Genomic DNA, 14,036 nt, shown 5'->3' with positions numbered 1-14,036 from the left:
CAAAGAGGCAGAAAATAAAGGCAGCCCTTTAGCTGTTGTGAGAGAGGCTGAGTAGAAGAGGTTGACTGCAAGGTAGTAATGATGCCTCCCCTCAGGACCCCCTACAGTACCCACGACCTGTAAAAGCCTCTTATCAGAAACCATTATAGAAAGCACTACACAGGGTTAGACCACTTGCTGACTGCAATCATCTACATCTCCCTTAACCACTTTAAGAAGAAAGGGAATATACTGAAAATCTGTGGAAACTCACAGCATTTCCTCAGAACCAGATTTAGAAATCTCACAACTCCCTGTGGATGGGGAGGCAGAGACATAGAATAAGAGACAAAGAAAATGACAGTCAAGACTCCTACTCAAGAGTCTGTATGAGATGGACCACACCCTGAGGACTCCTAGAATAAACAAGCTCAGAGTATGATGTATGTAGAATCCACAGTGACAGGCAAGAAAAGTGCCAGAAATATTACTTTGTCAGGGATTTATTAAGACCCAAGCTGACTTGGCTTGGAGAGACACAAGGATATACTTTTAAAAAGATACATTTGAATCACTAGAGGTACAGAAAATACTAATTTAAACCTATCAATAGCTATCAGAAACATCACATTTTTTTAGAGTTCAGAAACAAACCCTAGGAACAATATCACTATTGAGAATGAGTTCAATGTGTTCTGGGGATGGAGGAGTATTTACAACCATTGATGAGTTATTTTTCAACATTTCTTAAGAACTATTACAAGTTTGATTTGTTTTTTATCTCTACATAGAAAAACGAGAGAGATGGGGGAGAAAATGGAAGGAGGAGAAAGAAGAAGAGGAGGAAGGGGAGAATGAGGAAAAGGAGGAAGAAGAGGAGGAGGAGGAGGAGGATTATAATTGCCATCTGGTCCCAAGTAGAAAGCTAAAAACCCTCTGTATAAATTATAGTCTCTGAGAACAAAACTCCAAAATCCTCAGAACTGTCCTGAAATCTGACAGGGTTTGTGCATGGCTCTCCCTCTGGGTACATACTTCCTCCTTGGAGGGTTCAGATGAATCTCACCTTGTCTGGGCAAGATTTACCTCAGCCTGGCTTTAGAGACAGCCTGTAGGGGGGTGTGAGGGAGGAGGCACTAACACAGCAGAAGGATCAGTGTGCTTCACATGAATGCTTGAGACAGGCACTGAATTCCAAGGACAGACATCACACACTAAGGACAATGTGAATGAAATGCTGGCGTCCTTCAAATACCAGCTCCATCCTTAAAATTCTTAGACATAAGCCAAACCCCTTGAGCGCCCTGTGTTAAGTGGGCCTATCAGTTATTGTGAGTTTCATGGAGCACAGATGAGAGACTGCCTGGGAAATGTTCTTTTCCTTTTTCCAGATAGGAACTATTGTTAAATATCAGCCCATACCGGTCCCTATAAAGCACACTAAGCCAACACCAACATGGTTCCATGTAGAGAGATTTAATGGGAGAATGAGACAAGGGGAAGGGGTGAGAGAAAAGAGAGAAGAGAAAAGAAAAAGAGAGAGGGAGGGCAGAAGAAATCTGCCTTTTGTTTGGAATGTGACATAACTACTCCCAGGTGGAGTTGGGAATTGAACCAAAGGAATACTGGGAATGTATGACCATTGCCACGGCAACAATGACCAACCAGTGTTGCTGTTGAAGGCAATTCCTGATACCAATAGAAACTAGTGGGACTTGTATTTCACTTCAAGGAAGAAAGCTGGCACTCAGCTCAGGGCTATGTTTCATGTTAATCAACTTTGTGTCTCCAAATTCTGGCCTACTGCCTGGGTTACTAGAGCTCAGCAAATGCTTATTGATGAAGAAATGACAGAAGGTTGTAATCTCTTTGCCTGGAATTTCTTTGATATTTGATTCCAAGAATTGGAAATTCCATCTGAAGTCATCTGCTCCATGCCTCTACAGCTGGCCATACAGGAGAGGCCATTTGGTGTGGAAAGACTGCTGCTCCAATGACCAGGTCAAAGGACATCACTGCTGATCAACAGAGTCAACAGCACCAATGGGAGACAAGGGGGAGCAAATCTGGCCCATCTTCAGGTGAGGCAAGTTACATTCAACACATGACCTTGTAAGACACATCGCCTCTAAAATAATGCTTCCATCTCTATCCTCCTGTTGGTTTATGGGATAGTCCTCTTTATTCAACACTGTTCTCCTCAACAGATACACAAATTTTTGTAAAGTTCACAGGTTCCTAAACTAGTTCTTTGCATTTTTATGAAAATCTGTAGAATGATTGACTTGTACATATTCCAAACAAGTTAGAGACATAACTCAGAGCTGATAGAGCTTCCTATGTAAGTATGAAGCCCAGAGAAGTGGCCATCAAATAGACTTTGTCCTAGGTGGCAGGTCTAGTTTGATCTCAGAGTGGCCTCAGTTGCTGCTTGCAATAGAAGCAGAAAACAGTCCCCATGTTATTTATTCCACATAGGTTCATTTCAAGACTAGATTGGTCAAATAGTGAAGAGGATTATTGGTTCAGTAGAATCTTGACATGCAAGCGAGACACTTTTAATGATGTGGTAGAGTTTTCGTGGTTGTGAAGATCCCCATATCCCACCATCTCTGATACATCTGTAAAATGAGAATAGAAATGATTTGCTTCTCATTTCATGATCCAAAGTAGTCCCTTGAAAAACCTTCAGATGAAAACATATATCCTGTTTGGAGGGTTGGTGATTTGTAAATCAAATATATGATTTTAGGCTCCAACTTCTTCCCATGTCAAACAACGTACTCAGGTGTCCATAGATTTATCTAGGGTCTTTAGAGTGCTGCTCACTCTTTAGAAGGTTCTAATTTCAAATGACAACAAGTTTCCTCTTCTAGCTCATCATAATCCCAGGTCAACTGCATTGTTCTACCTACTGCTGATTAGTATCTTCTATGTTATCAGCAAAGCTCGAGGTGTTTCAATGGTATTGGAATCATGCTGAAGGGCAGTGGAGGGGCTGGAAGAAGAGATTGAAGCCTGGTTTGGGACTACAGGCTGTGAGGAGGTTTGCCTCTCAGGAGCATTGTAAGATACAAAAACTAGATGTGTATAGTTAAAGACTATGATAGAAGCATCTGAGAAAAAGAGTAAGATTGGCATCACAAGTAATTTTGGTAGGGACAGGGCAGTCCCAAACATACTACAAACATCCCTGGGTGGGCCGGAACTCTAAGTCTACACACTGATACTGTCTACGTGAGCCTCTGAACACTCAGCATGGTATATGATTGACTCTTTGGAATGTGACCAGAACATGGCCTCTTACTCGTTCTTAAAAGATAAGACAGGGGAAGCAAGGATGTTGAGTGGGTGGTGTTGACATACTGCCTTCCTCGTGTGGTCAGATGGGCTAGTAGAATGGTTAGGGGATGTTATATTTTTTTGCAGGAAAGACGTGGCATTATCTCAGAACCATCTGGTGGCAGTAGGAATGAGAAGGGACAGGAGGTTGTGAGCGTTGGTCACGTAGCCTTGTATTGCTGTTTGCAAACACCAACAATCAAGCCATTTCCTGCCAGAAGGTCAGGGGATAACTCAGTCTCAGGAAAGAATGGAGCATTGAAGATCGAGAGCAAGAACCTGCAGAGGCTGGCGGGGTCCTCTGGCAAGAAAACTTTGAGACACAGAGATCAGTGAAGCTTCTTAGAATATGGGTAAAATCTCTGAATGTGGTAAGAGTGCACATAGTCTTCCAATTAGATCTTTCCACATGAGACAGATCTGGATTCATCTGAATTGGTGTTCAGCATCAGGGTCAGATGACATTGGTGACTCCTGTGGCTGCTCTCCCACCCAGGCCTCTTGTTATATTCACTCTAACTATGATTGCAGGGTTGGAGAAGCCTGCAATTTTAAGGTATTGAGATATTTCCCATAAAATACAGATTAGTGGCTACTCTTCAAGCAAGGAAGGGGCCATCTGGGTTGACGTTCTCATGTAACAACATCCGGCTGTGGCCGAGCAGCTGCTGTTTCCAGAAGCAACCACGTTCTGCTGGCCCACATTCCTCACTGACCACTTCACTCAAATCCTCTGTGAGCCCCATGTTTGTAGCTGCTTCTCCAGAACACAACAGCAAGGAAGGCTGCATGGCACGCACGTGTCCCACACACAGCTTTCTCCCAGCACATTCCTACAGAGTGCTGGCAGCACGTAGGCCTTTAATACATATTTGTTTAATAACAGGGAGGGAGGGAACATAGCTCTGTCAAAGCAGGGCAGATCTGTGTTTAAATCCAAGCTGTTTGATCTTGGGGGGAAGTTATTGAGTTGTCTAAGCCTCTGTTTTCCTCATTTATAAAGCCAGGATAAAAACACTCATCCTCCAGGGATGTCTAAGAGAATATATACACATAGTCAGCACATAGTGGGCCCCCAATATATTAAATGCCTGAAATCATATTTATTCAAAGGACTGTATTCTATGGACCTCTGGTTGGAATAAAGTAAAAATTCTTTTTTTTTTTTTAAATCAAGCCAACAAGTTAGTTGAGGTGAGTTAGAAAGGAATCTCACACTGTGGTAGAAAAAGCCATTGTCTTGAAGTAAAGGCTGGGTGGGCAGAGAATGGGGCTTTCCCCTGAGGGCAGCAACATAAGTTTGAATCAGTAAAGAGAAAGCTGTTAGGGAAACAGTCTGTATGTTGGACAGACATTAGAGGCAAATACATTTTACATGAATTAAACCCTTTTCTAAGCTCCTGAAAATATCAGGGACCTCAATTTTCTTCATCAGAAAAGGAAGATGATAATACTGATGCTGTGGGGTTCTATCTGGTAATATACAAGTCCATGCAACGTGCATGGACACTTTGACCAGACAATGGGTACTCAGCAAGCATGAATTGCTATGAGAAGGGAAACATTGAGGGTTGCTGTCTTGAGCACATGACCCCTTGTTTTTACCTTATTCTCACCTTATTGGACAGTTCCTGGGCATCTGCTTTCTTTTAGGATCCCCATTTAGGATCTGAAGGATTTTCATTCCCTGAAAGTGAGTGAGTTTGCTGGAACAGGAGATCCTAGTGTGTGACACCCAAAGGCCCTCAGTGTCTCAGTGATGATGATCAGTGTTGGCTGCTGACACCCCATCACCAAAACCCTCTTTAAGAATTCCCCTCTCTGAGCTAAGTAACAAGGAGGGCTCAAGGTGGGCTTCATGGATCTCCCTGGGAAGGGGAAATAAAATAGAATGAACTGTGGTCACTGAGAATGGGAACAGGAGGGTCCAGGCTGGGAGAAATGACTGGAATTGGGGGACATTTGAGGGGCAATATAGAAACTTAGCCCAGCAGAAACTCCCTGGAATCTACAAGAGTGACCTTAGTAAAGTTGCCTAGTAATGGGGGATGCAGAGTCCGGAGTAGCCATGGTCGATAACTGGGAAAGCCATCCAGTTGTGAAACTGGGACATCAACACAGCTACAAAACCTTCTACCTAAATACATCTGCATGAAAAATGTGCTGGGGTAATGGTGGCACCACTGAACCTGTGGGAGAGATCAATCAATGACTGGTTCAACTTGAGACCCACACCATGAGAGGGAACTCACACCTGACACTGCAGAGATGGCCAGGAACCAGGGGCTGTGCACCCCAGAGGCCTAGGATAGAACCGAATGGAAAAAAAGTCAATGAAATGAATGAAGGAGTCTAGGAACCAGAGCGGCCAAGGATACCACAAGAACACAACCTACAGAATCAACTAAGCAGGGCTCATAGGGACTCACAGAGACTGAATCAACCATCATTGATCCTGTGTAGGTCTCAGCTAGGTCCTCTGGATAGCTATGTAGCTTGGTGGTCTTGTGGGACTCCTAGCAGTGGGAGTGGGAGGTATCTCTGATGCTTTTGCCTGCACTTGGGACCACTTTCCTCCTACTGGGTCATCTCCAGCCTTGATAGGAGGGGCTGTGCCTAGCTGGATTGTAGTTTCTTATGCTATATTTGGTCGATATCCCTGGAATTGCTGTTCTTTTCTTATTTTGAAGGGAAGCAGAGGAGGAATGGATCTGGGGGAGAGGAACTGGGAGGAGTGGAGGAAGGGGAAACTATGGTCAGGATGTAACATATGTAAAGAATTTAAAACAAACAAACAAAAACAATTCACCTCTCTCAATCAATGAGAACTTACTATCCAAGATGATACATAGACGACTCCCTGGAGGCCAGTATATGCATACTTACAAAGAACAAAGAGATGAACTGAGGACAATCTAAAGAGCTATGCCAAGTGCAGAGATGCCCCAGGGCAGGGACTGAAGCATCTGTCTCCCTACAGGTGATGTCTGTCTGCCAGTCCTGTTCCCTTCCTTATAGTCCCAGACAGTGCTTACTAAGAGACCTTTGGGTACATATTCCTCCCTGTGTCTATTTCAAAGGAACTTGACCAAGGGTCCTACAAGCAACTTTGATGTGAGTCTGAGTTTGGCTTGCTGTATTTAGGTTGAATTATAAGGAATTGGCACCTGTAATCAAGAAAGGTCAAATGTAATCAAAGGAAGCTGTGACACACCTTTAATCGACACTCTCTGGAGAGTTCTTTAATGAGGACCTTGAAATTATAGCAGATTAAGTCAATTATTTTTCAGTAGGCTGTAAAGCGAATGCCATACCTCATTCTGAGCAGGTGACAAAGATCTGGAGCTTGAGACACTACACAGTTCTATCAGACATGTCTTCAGGAGCCTGGCTAGGAATTTGGATGGGAAGTCCTGCCTCAAGCCTAGAGGATATACATGTAGTGCCCTCTCGACTCCTTCCCTACATAGCAGCATGCAGACGGGTTTTTGTTTTTGTTTTTCTTCACCAATAAAAGAAATAGACCTGAGTGCATGCAGCCTCTGTCCCAGGAAGAGGAAACTGTCGAACTCATTTGGGACAGGGACAGCTAATATCTTTAGTACCATCACTTGAGGGCAGTTCCTGCCCTGATGGAAGGTATCTTTATGCCAGGCCTGGCAAGGAGAGCTCGTCCTTGCCTGTAGAGACGTGGGCATCTGGGCCATGGCTGGAAGACTGCAGATGCCCTCTTAGAAGTGGGAAGGCATGCTCAGGTCCTCAGATTGGGGCTACCACCCCTTCAAAAGGCAGAGTGGGAGAAAGGAGCTGCAGCTGGTGTTTGCACATGCTGTCCCTAGAGATCCACGCACACAAAGTTCTATGAATCTGCAGTCTGGTTCACAATTAAAAGTGCAGAGTCCAGAGGCTAAATTTGCCCTTTACAAAAACTCCCACAAGAAGGGAAGGAAAGCAGTTATCATGATTCAGGGGAGGCTTCGACACAGCTGTGGATTGGGAGTCTGAGGATGAGAGGATCCTTCCTAAAGGTCTTTGTTCTGACATTCCTAAAGTTTCCCCAGTGTCCCAAGGAAGTCAAGAGGTGAATTGCCTTCGGGTAGGAAAACTGACTCCCCTGGATGAACTATTTGAGAATTATGAATTTATGTTCCCTCCTTTGTAAAGTCCCTGGTTGCAAGGACTTGGTGAAATCACATACCTGGTGCATTTAGAGCAGGCTCCATCCCTCAGCATGCTATGTGTCTCTAGTGACTGGGCCTCTGCTTCTTTTTCTCCAAGCTGACTGGTCTTGAGAGGAAGAGAAAGCAGTCTGCCAGTTTTGGGAACCCTGCAACACGTAGCCACTGAGGCTTGGAGATGTTACTGGGCCATACTGGAGCATGCTCTGAATTACCATCGTCAGTAGACAAGGTGCTCTTTCCCTTCAGATACCTCATACGACCTTCTCTTAGTTCCCATGGGCACCCAGTTCACACTAAAGAACTGGTGGAGCTGTGTTCTCTCTGACGTGTCTCTCTTATACCGAGATAAATTGTGGCTCACTGTGTGCGTACTGGGTGCCATCTCACATAATCCCGGTGCTCAGTAGTGAGAGAGGTAACTCCATCACATGTGATGAAAGTTTTGTGGGATGGGGATGCTGGGAGAGTAAAAGTAAAGCACAATCCAAGCACACAGGGGATGGGGACACATTCTGGTAACCGGAAGGAAGAAGAGGAGGAAGAGGAGGAGGAAGGAGAGGAGGAGGAAGGAGAGGAGGAAGAGGAAGAGAAAGAAGAGGAGGAGGAGGAAGAGGAGGAAGAGGAGGAAGAGGAGGAGGAAGAGGAGGAGGAAGAGGAGGAGGAAGAGGAAGAGAAAGAAGAGGAGGAGGAAGAGGAGGAGGAGGAGGAAGGAGAGGAGGAGGAAGAGAGTCAGACAGAGAATAGAAGCAAGCTGGTAGCCAAAACCTAACTAGGAGATTTTTCATGTTCAAATAGACAAGAGCCAGCCACAGAACACACTAGAGGGCCCTTCCAAGTTAACTCTTTGCAAAGGTTTGCATTTTGCTGTGGAATGCCTTCATCGCCTGCCTCTATGTCTATAACCCAAAGCTGCTCTGTGTCAAAAAAAAAATACAAAAAACAAAACCCACAAACGTAGAGTCTTAGCCCTTAACATTGTTCTTGATAGGGGAGGTCACTTCCTGAATTAATCTTTTCAGTTAACAAACACCTCTGAGGTAGCCTCAGGATTACTGAAAAAAAAAAAAAATCCAGCGTCGCTCCTGAAGGTGGACCTCTTCCTCAGGATTTCCCAGAAGCTTCCTTGGGGATTTCCCTCCAGACACAATCAGCTTCTGTGGAACAGACCAGGCCAGAGCCTGTTCAGGCTTCTTTTTCTCTAGAAAAACAGGGATTGCCTTCCTTCCTTGCTTCCCCTCCACCCACTCACCTTTCCTTCCACCTCTATTCCCCCTCCCTCCCTCCTCATTTCCTCTCTTGTTCCCCTCCTGTTTCTTTCTTTCTCTCCCTCCTTCTTCCCCTGTGAAGCAAAACAAAACAACTGAAGTCCTTACCAGACAGAAGAGTGCAGGAGGGTTATGAGTTCAAGGGCCACCCTGCACTCACTGTGTGTGTGTGTGTGTGTGTGTGTACACACACACACACACACACACACACACACACACACACACACACACATATATATATACATATATATATATATATACATATACATATATATATATATATATATATATCAAGTTCTCATCTCAAAAACAAGATAAAGCCCCAAATATCCCTTAGGCACACTTTTACCATTTTAACGTTTATGTGTTTGGGCAAGCTGCATAATATCTCCAGAATTCCGGTTCTATCTCTAAAATGTTTGTAGCGACTTTCATTTTCCGTCTTGACGTAAAATTAAAGCTGACACTAATAACCACACCAGAGATAAGGCCAGAGTCAGTCACGATGCAGCTTGAAGCTCATGTTTCCCACTTCAGCACCGTCTTAGGTCAGAAAGGCTATGCTGAATTTCTGTTTTTCCAGCATGGTGAGGAGAGTTTGATGCAGTACCAGGTCTGAGCATCCTCGCTGTGTCCGCTTTAGCTCTAATCCATCAACAGATGACTCAGCTAACTGGCACACTAGCTCTACCAGGAGACTCCAGCCTTTTCCTACTTCTTTCTCTAGAAGTTTGGAAGCTTCTTACTTGTTCATTTCTTTTAGATGATCTTTCAAGATTTACCTATTTTATTTTATTTGTATGAGGTTTTGTGTATGCTTGTTTGGTTGGTTGGATTTTTGTTTGTTTGTTTGTTTGTTTTGCCTGAACATAGGTATGTCTACCATGAGCATACCCAGTGGCTGTAGAAGTCGGAAGAGGGGATGAGACCCCTGGAACTGAGGTTACAGACGTTGTGAGCCAGCATGTAGTCTGGGCCTCTGCCTGAACAGCAAGCACATGCACCTGCTGTGCCACCTGGTAGCATCCATGTTTGTTTATAAAAAACCTTAATTCTACCGCTCCCACTCCGAGCTCAGTAGATGCAGAAATAACTCAGGAGACTTCTTAGGTTCCAATCTTTTCTTTCCTGCCAAGGTTGGACCCCCAGTGCAGGGAAATATGAGGAGGGGGCAGTAAAGGGAATGGATGGGGAGGGGGCGGGGAAGGGATAGGGGCTTACAGACAGGAAACCGGGGAAATGTAAGAAGTAAAGAAATATACCTAATAAAAGAAATTAAAAGAAATAAGAAAAAATATTGTAAAAATTAGTTGTGGCCAAGAACAGGACATTAAGACAAACGTACTAAACCTTTGTACATTAGAACCCTGGGGAGTTTTTTAAAAGTACTTGAATGAGTCTTGTCTGTTCCAACTAAATACACTTTAAGTCTCTGAGATGGGGCAGATACGGTGTGTTTCAAAGTTCCTCTGATTTTTATCCTAGTGGCTGACCAGGACAGACAATCAGTACGCTGCACTGTGAGCCCCCAATAGACTCAGGTAAGAGTTTGATGGTGACGGTGACGACTCCGAAACCTTATCATCCACCCAACTTCCTCAAGTCACAGCTGAAGAATGTGCCGCAAAGATCTAAATACACTGTTTTTAACTGACTCCTGCCAAGGCAGTCTAGTGACCCTAGCAGATCAGAGTCCTAGTAATGACTCTCTCCATGACTAAATGCTTGGGAAAATAGTCTCTAGGGTTTGGCCCAGTGTAATAGTTTGAAATTAGCATTTCTGAAGCCCAGCATTTTGAAAAGTGAGAAACGGTCTCTTTTCAGTCTCCCCAAATCTTACTCTGTACTCTGCAAAGAATATTTTATTTAGATTAAGCTCCTCAGATCTACAAGCTTTTTGAACACACTGAGCCCACGCCCATTCATTACTTATGCAGTTTAGATTCATAGATTATTGATTCAATCGTTCCCTGGTTATCATCTCCATGTCAAGCCCTCCACCAGAGAAGTTCTGGCTTAGGATAAAACCCCGAGGGTATCTGGGTGTAAGGGTTCACATTGAGCTCTCTCTCTGAAGAAATCTTTTAGTCCTTAGCATTCCACTCCCCACCCCTGACCCCCTCTCTCCCCTAGTGTGAAGGATGGTCTCTTTCTTCCCTTTGCAGGAATCCCAAGTGGCCGGCTCAAACATTTGTGTCTAATATACAGCTGCATCTGTGGTTCGACATCATCTTACGTGGCGAAGGAGTCGTACAGACAACCCACCTGTCAAAACTGATAAATGAATTTGGAGTCCAAGCCTGCCCTCCTAGTTGCCTCAGTAAAGGTTTGCCATACAGCAGCCAATGCCATAGCTAACTTGTGTCCTCCAAAACATTGCATAGTGCCCCGGAAGCCTGATTCAACACAGCCTACGTGCTGCCTGGCAGGTCCCCATACTAAGAGTTTCTATAGTACACAAACGAGTAGAGTATCTGCTATGAAAGGTGAAGTAATTGGCCTGCTCACTCTAAAATATTTCCAACTTTAAATATTCGGTGATTGTGTTCCCACATTTCCTTTACATACTGACGAAGTGCCTTACTATGGAAGCTGCTATTTGATAGATGGTTAAATGTCTGAGCTTCTATAGTTGCTATGAAATGCCTGAAGGTGGGACCTATAGCTCTTTCACAGCTTAGGAAGGCTGAGATGCTAAATTCCTAAGTAAAACGCTCACGTTCCCACAGATACCAAATGGTCTGGTTGTGACTCGGAATGGTCAGGCTGATGCCCATAGGGCTTTCAACAGCTCCAGTCAGACAGACAGCTGCAGCACAGTTCAGGCCTGTCTTGCTGATGAACAACAATGCTCATTACTGTGGACTCAGGTTGACCGACGACGATGACCGCATGGCAGCCTCAGCTTCCCCACAGCCACTGAGTAACACTTAGCGTCAGCTGACAAGTGGGAGACTGATCAAGACAATCCTCCCCTCAGGAGGATGGGGAGGATGGGGAGGATGGGGAGGATGGAGAGGATGGGGAGGATGGGGAGGATGGGTGCAATTGTATTAACCATAACCTAAACAAATTGCTTGAATTTTTTTAGAGCTTGTATTAAAAAATCTCCATTCTTTTAATATAAATCTCCACTTTCTCTGAGAAGAAAGAACAATTTACTAGTATTTTGCCTCCTTCAGCTCTGATATTTTTCTGCGCCCTAGGCCATAGCTCCTAGGGACATATAGTTGAAAGAAGGGGGGGGGGCTAAAATTTTAGGTAATAGTAAAATGTTTCCAAATGTGCAATGACCAGACATTAACTCATAATCAAACATATAATGGATTTGAACTGTTTCTGGCAACTCTGTCCACCCGACATAGCAGTGTGTGACTTCACTGTAGGATTTTGAGCAGGCAACATGAGCACTTTCCCCAGTGCATGCTCTCATTCCAGTGTTAATGATGGCTGCCGCAAACAACCCAGTAGACACCAGACTATTGTGCATTTTGAATTGTTCTGTTCTGAGCTCAGACACAAAGCTCTCTGCTTATCTAGAAGCCCAACTATTAGCTAAGAAAACAAAGACTTTTAATATTTTGCTTCCGTCCTTCCTCAATGTGGAAGCATCAAACTATTATTTCTTTAATTGTCTTAGGATGTTTGAGTTTGAAATTTACTTTCTGAGTTGCTAACTTGTGCTCCCTGAAAAATCCTTCAATGCATTTTTTGACTTTGGATTATGACAGAATTACTAATAGTTTATAAAGTGGCCCTAAACATACTTTTGTCACTTTTTTGACATATTGATATAGAATGGTATTCTCAGCACTTATAAAATCAGAATATCAATCAGATGTGAAAGCAGTGGGGATTCCCCATGTCCTGCAGTGTCAAATATTCAGGCAAGATTTAGTTCTTTATATAAAAATAAGCAAGCATAGCTATTTCGTATATAAACTTGCTTTGAGTTTTAATAAATGGTTAAACAATTATATAGAACAAAGAATTGTTTGATAGTAGTCTCCCACAATTTATTGTCATTAAATGATTGATCTGTGTACTTATATACCTATATATAAATATGCACATACACATTCATACTATGTGCCTAGATAGACATTGTATGTTTTAAACCTGCATAGTTGTGGTTACAGTGTAAAGGATCTAAGAAGTCCTGTTCTAAACACACAGAGAGACCCTGGAAGTCCCTCAAATTGTGTGTACCCCTTCTCTTATAGGACTTAGCTGTTCTCATGCTCTTCACCCTGCCCTTCTTTACCTCGTTAACGTCTATTAAAATCAGAGCCCCCATGGTACTTTAAGCATCGTGGAATGCTGTTGAGTGGTAACTTACATTGCTTGTGAAAGGCATTCATTAATCATATAACTAATTCCGTTGTCCCCCCCCCATGTCGTTTTCTCATCCTAGCCCGAGCACACAGTAGGCAGGCAGATTATAAACAAACACAAAGATCCATGTCTTACAAACCTGAACTACTGTAGGAATCTACCCATTTGCCAGCCTGCTTTATGCTTTAAGCATTTGAAATGGGAGGCCTGGTCAAGAAACAGCATATTTGTCAAATAAGGCAGCACAGATAAGATGGCACCCCCCCTCCCCCTGGAGGATGCCTCCCTCATCACAAGCAAGCACAAGGGAAGTACACAGATACATATATCCTTTGAGGCTGGGCTGCTGATCTCTTTTTACAGCGAGACAGGGAGAGAGTGGGGATGCTGGCATCAGGGCTGGCATTCTAGTTCACTATCTCTCTTCAGTGTCGTCATGAGGCTGTGCATCTCTGCTTTTCAGTTTCCTCATATGTTCTTCAAGATCCTCACTCACAGGGACACTGGCAGTTCTCAAAGAAAAACTTCTCTGACACTGTTCTTTTGATCCTCAGAGTCACGATGCTCTAGAAAGGAGAAGTACTTGCCAAGTTGACCTCAGGACATGCATGGGCTGAGCCCTCCCAGCCCTATCCAGACTGGGACTCAATCCCTGTCAGAACTGTGAGGCTCTGAATCTCAAGTATCCATTTACCACAGAGTCTGAATTACTGCTCAAGAAGTCTCCTCTTCCTTCCTTCTGAGCATACCACATCCCTAGCAGGACAACAAAACATTTCTAGAATCAAGTTTTATAATCGGTCTCTGACCTTGGGGTGGTACATTGTTCTTAATAATTCCCCCATTTTGACCCACTTAACACTCACAGTGCTCTATGGTGCACATATTAGGTGGATTACGGTTATTTTTCTTCTCTTGTCAGAGGAAACAGATT

The 14,036-nt window shown here is 43.8% G+C and overlaps 1 long non-coding RNA gene across 1 annotated transcript in view; it reads left to right on the top strand.

The window, feature by feature from the left end:
• LOC102548249 (uncharacterized) overlaps positions 1-14,036 on the top strand; it is a 43,684-nt gene that overhangs the window by 4,674 nt on the left and 24,974 nt on the right. The window contains exons 2-4 of the long non-coding RNA XR_005505188.2: positions 1,926-2,060; positions 10,253-10,308; positions 10,933-11,093. This is a non-coding gene — a long non-coding RNA (uncharacterized LOC102548249). The remainder of the gene's footprint in view (positions 1-1,925; positions 2,061-10,252; positions 10,309-10,932; positions 11,094-14,036) is intronic.

This window comes from Rattus norvegicus, chromosome 5 (assembly GCF_036323735.1).
Source record: "Rattus norvegicus strain BN/NHsdMcwi chromosome 5, GRCr8, whole genome shotgun sequence".
Classification (NCBI taxonomy): Eukaryota; Metazoa; Chordata; class Mammalia; order Rodentia; family Muridae; genus Rattus; species Rattus norvegicus.
Note: the sequence above shows the minus strand (reverse complement) of the source record. Positions and strands in the feature narration are given on the sequence as shown.